The sequence below is a fragment of the Pipistrellus hanaki genome (genome assembly GCF_964339955.1).
Source record: "Pipistrellus hanaki genome assembly, chromosome: 2".
In the NCBI taxonomy this organism is placed as follows: domain Eukaryota; kingdom Metazoa; phylum Chordata; class Mammalia; order Chiroptera; family Vespertilionidae; genus Pipistrellus; species Pipistrellus hanaki.
In genome coordinates, this window is record NC_140504.1 from 17181475 (window position 1) to 17192293 (window position 10819).

General features: G+C 38.9%; 1 pseudogene across 1 annotated transcript; it reads right to left on the reverse strand.

The window, feature by feature from the left end:
• Positions 1–789: 789 nt before the first annotated feature.
• On the reverse strand, positions 790–10403 carry LOC311617347 (jun dimerization protein 2-like; annotated as a pseudogene). Its single transcript has 2 exons — positions 10302–10403; positions 790–1292 (listed from the first exon to the last, which is right to left on the reverse strand). The product of its transcript is annotated as a jun dimerization protein 2-like (transcript).
• Between the last annotated feature and the right edge of the window lie 416 nt (positions 10404–10819).

Genomic DNA, 10819 nt, shown 5'->3' on the forward strand with positions numbered 1-10819 from the left:
CCTAAGTATAATTCCTGGAGGGCTGATGGTGGCTATTATATGGGATTTGAATGGTTAGAGTCCATGTGGCATCACTTCTTTTCCTTCTCACATCTAGTAAAGGGTAAGGGCTTCGATCTTTTCCATTGTTTTTCACCTAAAATGGTACAGGAACCATGAGGCTGAGTGAACCTGCCTAGTATAACGTTGGCTTTAAGTTTTTCATCTCTAAAGCATTTAAACCATCTTTTCCTCTTTTGTTGAAAAAGTTAAAACAAGAAGGAGCAACAATGAGAGAGAACCCTGTGCCTTACATCCTGAGCTGGGCCAAGGTGGGTGAGTACAGCAGGGATTGGCACTGTGCCCTTCTCCAGCCTTGCATGAGGATCAAGGTCAGGGTCAGGGTAAGGATTGGGGGCAGGCAGACTGCAGTTTCACTTTGAGTTCTATACTCAGCCTAATTTTGGTTGCAACTCATAGCTTTTCTTGGCTGCTCAGAGGTCCTTTGGGTGGATTCCCTGGTGGAGAGGTCAGAAAAGTGCCCACAGCTGCCTGGTTGGGCATATCTCTGGCCCAGAGCTCTGTCCTGCTCCCTGCAAGCCTGGCCCCAAGCAAAACAGGCTCCCCTCGGGACTACTTTGGTCTCAGTGCTTGGTTCTGGGTTTCTTCCCCTGGTGTGGCTGATCTGAGTTTCACAAAATAGCCAGGTGGATGCTTGCTGTGCTGAGCCTCATTAAAGAGTTTTTCATGCAGCAAGGAAAAGCTCTCTGGGACCCTCCTCCTCTTTCTCTTCCTCCTCCCAGCCCATGGTCACTTCTTCTCCATCTGCTTCAGCAGTGGGTTGCCTTCTGGAGTCAAAGGGTCTTACCACTGTTGGTCCTGATGATGCAGGTTGAGTATGAGGATGAGCTGCTGCCCATCCTGCTTCAGCTCCTCCATCTGGGTTTTCAGCTCCAGATTCATGAGCTCCATCTACTCAGATTCCCGCTGTAGAAACTCCTTCCTCTCCTTTCTGTTCTAGCATGGGGCTGCCACCACTTTGTTTTTTTCCCCAGAACCTTTTCCTCCACTCCTCTTCCTCATCTAGCTCACTTTTCACAGGTTGAGGCCTCTTGCCCAGTATCACCTCCAGGAAGTGCAAAGGAGCAATCATAGCTCCAATGTTGTGATGTCAGCATATTTTATCTCCTTTGCAGTCAAGGCAGAGCTGGGTAGTCCAGTCAGGGGGCCAAGCCCTGGCAGAGAGCCCATAGTCATGGATGGGTTTGGGATCTGCCCAGGCACATCATAGCAGGAGGAGTGGCAGTCCAATCCTGCAGAAATCGTGGGGACTGGGCGGTGGAGGGGGATTGGGGGGGCGGGGGGCTGTGACTCTAGGGCCTGGGCCAGGCTGAAGGCACCAAGCCTGCTCAAAAGCCACAATGGCACCAGCCCTGCTCCTGCAGTGCTCACTGCTGCCAGGGCCTCCTGTCACAGCCTCCAATTGTCCTTCCCGCAGGCTGTGGCCTGGATCTCCCTTTTTGAGATGATTGATCATGGGGCTCTGCCTGCCTGCCTCATTGCCCCTAACTACTTGCTTGCCTACCTGATCACCCCTAACTGCTGGCCTGCCTACTTGATTGCCCCTAACTGCTCGCCTGCCTACCTGATCACCCTTAACCACTAGTCTGCCTACTTCATCACCCTTAACCACTTGTCTGTTGCCTGATCACCCCTAACCATTCATCTGTCTGCCTGATCACCCCTAAACGCTTGTGGGGGGTAGGCAGCCTGGTGAGGGGCTGTCCACCTATCTGATTGCCCCTAACTGCTGGCCTGCCTACCTCATCACCCCTAACCACTTGCCTGCCTACCTGATCACCCCTAATTGCTTGCTAGGGGAAGGGCCAGCCCGGTGAGGAGCCAGGGTGGTTCTGGTCTCTGGTCGTTCTGCTCATTATGTCGTTATGGTCCCTGGGCTTTTATTATATAGGATGTCAACTACAAGTGCAAAATAAAAAAGTATTTTTAAAAAAAATTAATACTGCCCTGGCTAGTGGTTCAGTTGGTTGGAGCATTATCCCATACACCAAGAAGTTGTGGGTTCAATTTCTGGATATATCCCATACACCAAGAAGTTGTGGGGTTGATCCCTGGTCAAGACATGTAAAGGAGGCAATTGGTGTATGTTTCTCTCACTTAAATGTCTCTCTCTTTTTCTTTCATCTCATCCTCTCTAGAAAAAAAGAAAATCAATAAAAAACATGTCTCAGGAGAAGATTTAAAAAGTTAATTCTTAAACATATTTTCCTTCTAGGTAGAAATCTTTTAGAATAGCATCTTTTAAACTATGGATCATTAAACTAATTTAGTGTGTGACAGCTAGCATTTTTAAACAAAATAGAAATATCTATAAAGTTTTAAATGGTAAAAGTGTACATTATTGCTGACATTGAATATATTTCAATGTATATATTGACTTTATGTTTCAGTTGCCATCGGTAAGTGCACATAATGGATAAACACTATTGTGAAATAAAATGTATTCTTAACTGCTGATTATAGTCATTGTTTAAATACACTACTTTTTCACATTCGGGTACCTGGGGAAAGTAATTGTAATGACATCCTGTTTATGTAGGTAAGCCTGAGATAGGCTATAGGAGAGATCAGTGATAGCCATGAACTGACACTGGATAAGCAGGATCAATCTTGATAAAATTTCTACTTAGGTATGGAATGAAAATTGCAGGCAACACCTGAGAGGGCACTGAAATACACTGTGATTGATACACATTATGAAATCACCCAAATAATTTTCTGTTTCCTATTGCCATTCTGTTTTCTCATGTAACTATTTCTCAATTTCAAGATTAATTCAAAATACAAATAGTAATCTAAATAAAGAACAGTACACTTAGTCATCATTTAGTAAAATGGATATATTTCAAGGAATGGTAAGTTCTCCTGTGATTGTTAATAAATGTAGTTTTAAGAATCATTTAAAAGATAGTATTCATTTAAAGGTTATTTCTGTCTTCCTTAAAATCTAAGAATAACTTTTAAAAGAAAAGTGAATTTCAGGATGTCTTCCCTTCATCACTAGGTTCTGGATCCCTTGAAATATAAACTCAGATTCAGGCATAAATACCAAAGTCGTTCTCTTGGTTGAACTGAAAAGACCTTTCCTTTTAACTAGAAGAATAAAAATATATTAGCACAATCCAGCCAGCCCAAGTAATGAGAGAGGGGAGTGAGGGGCTGACCCTGGCATACACTAGTTGGACCACTTATTATTCCAAAATTAGACTTCTTTAATGCTGTTTCCAGAAACAAAACATTAGAAAATTTTTATTTTCTATGTGTGCAACATACATAAGTTAAATACAAACCAGAACAGTAAACTTAAACATTAAATATTTAAACCTCAAGAAACAAGAAAAATCTCAAATAAATGGCCTACCTTTATACCTCAAGGAACGAGAAAAAGAACAAATGAGGTGCAAAGTCAAAAGATGTAAGTAGATTCTTAAGGAACTGCACAGATTTTTAAAAAAAAAAAGGATTTAAAAATTATTCAGGTATAATAAGATGAGCCACTAATAGTAATAAAACAAAGTAAAAGTAATTTAATGTGCTAATTAGTAGATTCAGAATAATTTTATACTTCGGGGTCTGGTTCAATGTGTTAATGAGTATTTTAACAGTGCTAGTATATGACAGTCCCCAAGAGAATTACCACGCTGAGAGAAAGTGGGTGCTGTGAAATCCTTTTTGCTTTAGTGAGGACCTATAGTTTCAAACACAAGAGGAAATGAATAGTGATAAGCAAAGCAGCTCCTAGAGAATCAAATGAAAGGGGCTAGCAGGAGAAAGATACTCTTAGAAACAAAAATTTTTAAACTACATTTCCAACATTATCTAAAATGTTTAAATTTAGGCTAAGGAAAAAAAATGGACATTTCTCATCACATTAAATTACATATACTTGGTCTCTCTTGTAAACAAAATAACCTAGGACTAGGGTTTACCTCTGTGCTCACATTTCTAAGATAATTCTATCTAGATCTATCAATAGAAATGCTTTGAGTAAATATAACTCTTTAGAAATAAAGGGAGGAAAAGATGGTTAAGATGTTTGTCCTTTTTGAGAAGAAATTGAAGAGTAAAACACAGTATAAATTATCATAACAACACATGTACTTTCTAGAGGGCCTATGATTCTCTCTTTCTCCCGGCTGCATTCCCACTGCCCTGATGCTCAGATCTCCTGGGACTGCAGGAGAAGAGCATCGCCACCCTGGTAGCCATCGAACCTAAGTGTATATCTGAGATGCCTACAGGTGGTGCTCCTGTGTACCTTGTATAGTGAAACCTTCCCCCTCCAATACTTCATCTTTACTTTCTGGAGTGGGTTACATATTCCAGTAATCCAAAAGATATTCATCATTTGTCAATCGATCTTATTAATAGCAATTATGTCCAAGTCTCAGTGCTGTGGCTTAGAGGAGGAATAAGATAGGTAATGATAATCAACATTTTTTTTAGGTGTTCCTATGTACTAGGCATCATGCATTCTTTACATGCTATCACTATGCATTACATGCATTTGATCATTCAGTACTACCCATAGCCCAATATAACACTGAACCAAATTTATACAAACATAATGTGAGAAACTGATGTTCACATAGGTAAATTTTACTTCACAAAGCTAATAACTGCTTAAGTCCAGATTTGAATTCCAACAGTATAATAATATAATCTATAGTCTTAACCACCACTCTGTACCATCTCACAATAAAGGAGATAAAGAAAAACATATATAATAGTATATAATTTTGAAATTATATTGGCATTTAGAAATTTTAACAAAGAATGACCCAATATCTAAAACAAAATCTAGAAAGAAAGAAAAGAAAAGAAAAAAACACCAAAAGTCCTAACCCAGATGCTGAGAAATAGCAGAGAACAGTGCAATGTTTCATTTTTCCAACTTTTACTGTGACAAGGCTGTGGTCCATCTTAGATCTATGCAATCCAGGGTAAAGAAAAAATAAACATGAATCTGTGGAAACAAAGAATCAGATCTACAAAGACTTCATATATTAGAATCAACCAAAAATAGAAATATGGTCCATCCTTAATTCTGTTTCCACAGGTAATAGTTTCAATTTTATGTATCCTATAACAAACAACTTTATAGCAAACATGTAAGAAGAAATTCAGCTGGTTCATGCGGTCTCTAATACACATGTGATCAAACAGATTGAAACACATTTTATTATATTTCGCTTTCTATTTCTCTGCTTTGGCACAGTTACTTCATCATGTTTATTTTAATTGTGCATGTGTGAATTTGTTATGAATCTATTGACAGAGAATGAAATATTTATTATTGAAAGCTATGTGGTGTGTAGACAGGTGGTCATTTCACTATGATTTATTATACCTCTCTTATCTGTGTGAAGTGTTTTGTAATAAGAAAAGGAAACCTTTCTTCAAACAGTGCTGAAGAAGCTGAGTAATATCTACATATTTTTTTGTCTTTTGGTAGCATTTATAACCAGGCGCTCACATACTTTTTGTAGCTCTGGCACTTAGAAATTCTGAGTGATGACAAACTATTCTAGGTCCTAAATGACTTTTAAAAAATGTATCTTTATTGTTGAAAGTTATACAGATGTACCCTTTTCCCCCCAATGAACCCCTTCTAGCCCACCCCCCTCTCTCCTCCCCAGGCCTTCACCACACTATGGTCTGGAGAGTATCATGTTAAGTGAAATAAGCCAGTTAGAGAAAGACAGTTGCCACATGATCTCACTCATGTGGAATCTAAAGAACAAAGTAAACTGATGAACAAAATAGATCCAGAGACATAGAAGCATCGAACAGACTGACATATTCTCAGAGGGTAAAGGAGGAGGGGAGGATGGGGAGAAGAGATTAACCAAAGAACTTATATGCATAACACATGGACACAGGCAATATCTACATGTTTGCTTGACACTGGGGGATACTGACCTGTGGGAGGCAAGGGGGGCAGTCCAGGGTGCATGTGAGAGAACCATCAGCTGACTAGGACTGAAAGCATACTCCTAAGGAGGAGCGAGAGGAACTTCCAAATCCTTCTCCACCCAAAAATCGCTCCCTATGTCCAGATTCCTCGAGGGCCAGGGGGTACAGTTTCTAAAAGGCCTTAAAGTCCTACTTTTAATTAGATCCTCCATGAAATAGTAAAAAGAGAATATGTCTCCCTGGCTGTCCACCTCAGATTTCATCGTCAAAAACCAACAGTTCACCTGCCTGAGATCCCCCTGCCAGGTTCCTCCATCAGTTTACCACTGTGAGACCCTGTTGACCTGCGGTGAGACTGAGGCAGGAGCAAGTGTGACCCAGGCACATGCTCAGGCCTTTCCTAAGCAGAGAGTGGGGGAATGAGAGAGTGGGATGGGCACACACACACACACACACACACACACACACACATATACATATATATATATATATATATATATATATATATATATATATATATATATATTTTTTTTTTTTTTTTTTAATGAGTTGGGGACACAGATTTGGGAACTGAGACTCAGAGCAAAAACATGTTATTACTGGAAATAGTTAAAACTTCATTCCCTAAGTGACCAAAATAAGGATCTTGCGGCACAGAAGAAACAAAACAAAAGTCACATGTCCTGGAGCTCAGTCTAAAGAAGCGATTTTCATCTGCTGTACCACAAGAATGTTTAAAACATGCGATACCTGACTATTTACTCGGGGGGCACTGACCTCTTTTCCAAAGCCAGGGCTTAACTCCAATAAACGTATCAATCTCTAGCTGCAGGATAGAGCCAGAGCACACAAGGCAGAGAAGTCATGTGTGCCGGAATTCAGAGGCATGATGTACAGTGGATACAAACAACATGGATAATCTAAAAGACACAATTGACTTAGCATTTATCAGTTTGTCTGACATTTTAAGTTAAATTAATTTTCTTCCCAGACGATGTTGGTTAGAGTGGTAAACTGGAAGTTGAAAAGACAGTGAAGAAGATAAATATTTTATTACGTTGGGGTCCTCAGGGCAGGAAAGGTAATATTTTATATTGTTGTACATACTATTTGTGTTTGAGATAGTCACAGTACATTATGAGATTTAAATAAAGCCTTCCACTGTCAATACTGAATCCATTTATGTAGCCTGCTTTATCTCTAATGAATATCTGATTTTGTTTTCGTTTAATATCGGAAAACATTTTATGAAGGAGAGCAGCTTTTCAGATATTTTATGATATAAACCAAGTGTTGTTTTGCCTTTTTTTTACAACCTATTATAAAAGTAACACATCTCATGTTGTAAATACAGATTCAGTTCCACTCTCAAGTGAGGAGATTGTCTCCTATCAGGAGCATTTCCAAATGTTCAGAATTCTACTTTCAGTTGGGTTTTGTGTATCAGAAGATTAGAACAGTGAGCACTATTGAGACCTAAGGACTAAATTAGGAACTTCTCTCCAAATTGGACTTCTCTCATGATATTTGCCAAACGTTAGATGGAAACTCTGCAAGACGCATTCAGTCTTGAGAAACTTTTGGATATTCCAGCAATTTTCCTTATAAGCTAAGGATATAAGATGTGTTAGTTGAACAAGACATTTTTTTTTCTGTACTCAGCTAATTGCCCATCGAATATTACATGAAGTAAATTAGAAATCTTCTGCCATCAGTTTGACCCATACTGCACTGAATAAACCACTATTGTTGAGTTTGCACAATACACTAATGTCTTGCTATGTTCAAATGAGAATATACAATAGCAAGGGTCTTCCTGAATATGAAAAGAGATTACTTAGCCCTGGCTGGTTTGGCTCAGAGATGAGAGCATAGGCCCACAAATTGAAGGTTTGAGAGTTCAATTCTCAGCCAAAGGCACATACTGTGGTTGCAGCTTTGATTCACACCAATGTTTCTCTCTTTCCCCTTGCTCTGCCTCCCTCCCTCCCACTCTCATAAATAAATAAATAAATAAGGAAAAATATACTTGGGTGAAGATGAGAGAGAGAGAGAGATAGAGATAGATAGAGAGAGAGAGAGAGAGAGAGAGAGAGAGAGAGAGAGAGAGACACCAGCTGGCATGGCTCAGTGGTGAGTGTAGATCTATGAACCAGGAGGTGATGGTTCAATTCCTGGTCAGGGCACATGCGCAGGGTTGTGGGCTCAATCACCAGTGGGGGTCGTGCAGGAGGCAGCCAATCGGTATTTCGCTCTCATCAATGATGTTTCTATCTCTCTCTCCTTCTACCTTCCTCTTTAAAATCAACAAAAATATTTTTAAAATATAAAGAGTTAAAATTACATAAATAAGTAAATAAGTAAGTAAGTAAGTAAATAAATAAATAAATAAATAAATAAAGAGTTTAATTGAGAACAATCTATATTTACCATCTACATTCTTTGGTATCTTTAACCAAGATTTGTATCAGGCAGAGTACTAGTACACTAAAAGTGAGGGAGGTCAGTAGTATTATACTCACTACCTATTTAATACATTGAATCTTTAAAATCAGTCACAACCAGAAAAATCTTTCTCTTGATCTCCCCTATCTTTTTAAAGATATCATCCTATATAATAAACCCTAACATGCAAATCAACCAAACAGTGGATGACCAGTCCCTATAATGAGCACTGACCACTTAGTGGCAGATGCTTAATACAGGAGCTGCTCCCTGGTGGTCAGCTCCACAGGGGGAGCACCAATCAGTGAGAGGCCGGGCTCCTCGCTGGGGAGCACAGTGTCAGTGGCTGGAGCATCTCCTGCTTCCACAGTAGTGGAAGGATCTCTGAGCTGAGCCATAAGGAGCAGCAAGAAGGAGGAAGATAAGGAGTGAGGGGTCCCGGACTGTGAGAGGGATGTCCAAGACTGCAAGAGGGTGCAGACCAGGCTGAGGGGACTCCCCACCCACAATGCATGAATTCCGTGCACCAGGCCCCTAGTCAATATATAATATTTTGTGTGTTTAGGTACAGGATGGGATGATTTGATACATATATTACAGAATGAATACCCTAGTAAAGTTAGTTAACACCTCCATCCCATCACATAATTACCTTTTTTTGTGTGGTGTTAACTTATAAAAATCAATGTTCTTTGATTATTCATGAACCTCATGGCCCTGCAGTGGTATATGTGCATTTCAGGATACAGGCTCCTCTTCTGGTTTTTAGAGACTGGCTTCAGCAGGCAAAGCCTTGCACCAGTCAGCCGACCCATTAATTTCACTGCTGAAATCTGGAATAAATAATCATGAAGAGTTATTTATACAGGAAAATTTATCCAACTGTATTATTTATAATACAGGTATTGATGTTCTGTTTCCTTTTCTAAGAGTAAAAAAGACTTAAATATCCAAATGTCTTAAATCAGAAAAGTGGTTAAAAAAATTGTAAGAAAGGCATAACATAATATTGTGCAAATATTAAAACATTTGTTATAGGTATGAGTAAAAGATAAATCTACAAATTTTATGCACAGCATGATTTTTACTCTGTAAAAAAAAAAATACATGGAAAAAAGATAAGGAAATAATCCAAATGCCAGATTATGGGTAGTAGATTATAGTAGTAAATTATAGGTAGCTTTAAATTATATATATATATATATATATATATATATATATATATATTCTTCTTTATACTTTACTATTTCCTAAACTTACTACAAAAAGCATGCATTTATTTTGTGATAAAAAACAGAATAGACAGACATTTTATTCTTTCTAACAGCAGAGTTCCTATTTGGAAGTAAAATGACTTTTTGAATTATTGAAAGTATGTAAACTAAAGGCATTTGGAAACAATTGGGACTTGTTCCTCCTCCCTGTGCACACCTGGAAAGTATGCTGTTGTAGGCAGGTTAGCAATCAATTTCAGAGAAAAGCAAAGAAGCTACATAATGTAGAGTTTCTGTTTCTGTTGATGTTCTGTTTGCTTTTCTAGGAGTCTTATTTAACATGAGAGGCCTGGTGCATGAAATTCATGCATAGGGGGGAGGAGTGTCCCTCAGCCTGGCCTGCACCCTCTCCAATCTGGGGCTCCTTGGGGGATGTCCAACTTTATTAGTCTAGATTCTTACTTTTGAAATATGTAAACAGTAGATACTCTCTAGTTTCTCCTGCTGAAAACAAGAAGAAGCTTAACAAAATTACCTAAGTTTATTTTTTAGTGTATTTTTTAACTAAACATTTTATTTTGGGAAAATTGTAGATTTACCATGCAGAGTAAGAAATAAGAGAGTGCTCATCATCCCTTCATCCATTTTCTCCAAGTGACATTTTACCAAATTATAGTCCAAGATTATAATCAGAATGCTGACATTAATAGAGTCAAAAGGGAACAGTGTTCCCTCCTCTTCTATTTTATCACCATAAGGACCCTTCATGTTATCCTTTTATAGCCATGCTGAGTAGTTTGCCATGATATTGATATGCCACAATTTGTTTAAACACTGAAGGCCTTCTAGGTTGTACCCAAGTTTTAACTATAATAAATAAAGCTGTTATAGCCCTAGCCAGTTTGGCTCAGTGAACAGAGGATCAGCCTGTGGAATGAAGAGTCCAGAGTTTGATTCTGTTCAAGGGCACATGCCTGGGTTATGGGCTCTGTCCCCAGTAGGGGGTGTGCAGAAGGCAGCTGATCAATGAGTCTCTATCATCATTGATGTTCCTATCTCTTCCTCTCCCTTTCTCTCTGAAATCAGAAAAAGTATATAGGATTTTTTATATAAACTTGTCTTAATTTCTCTGAAATAAATACCCAGGTGTGTAATTCCTGAGTTATATGATATTTGTAGGTTTA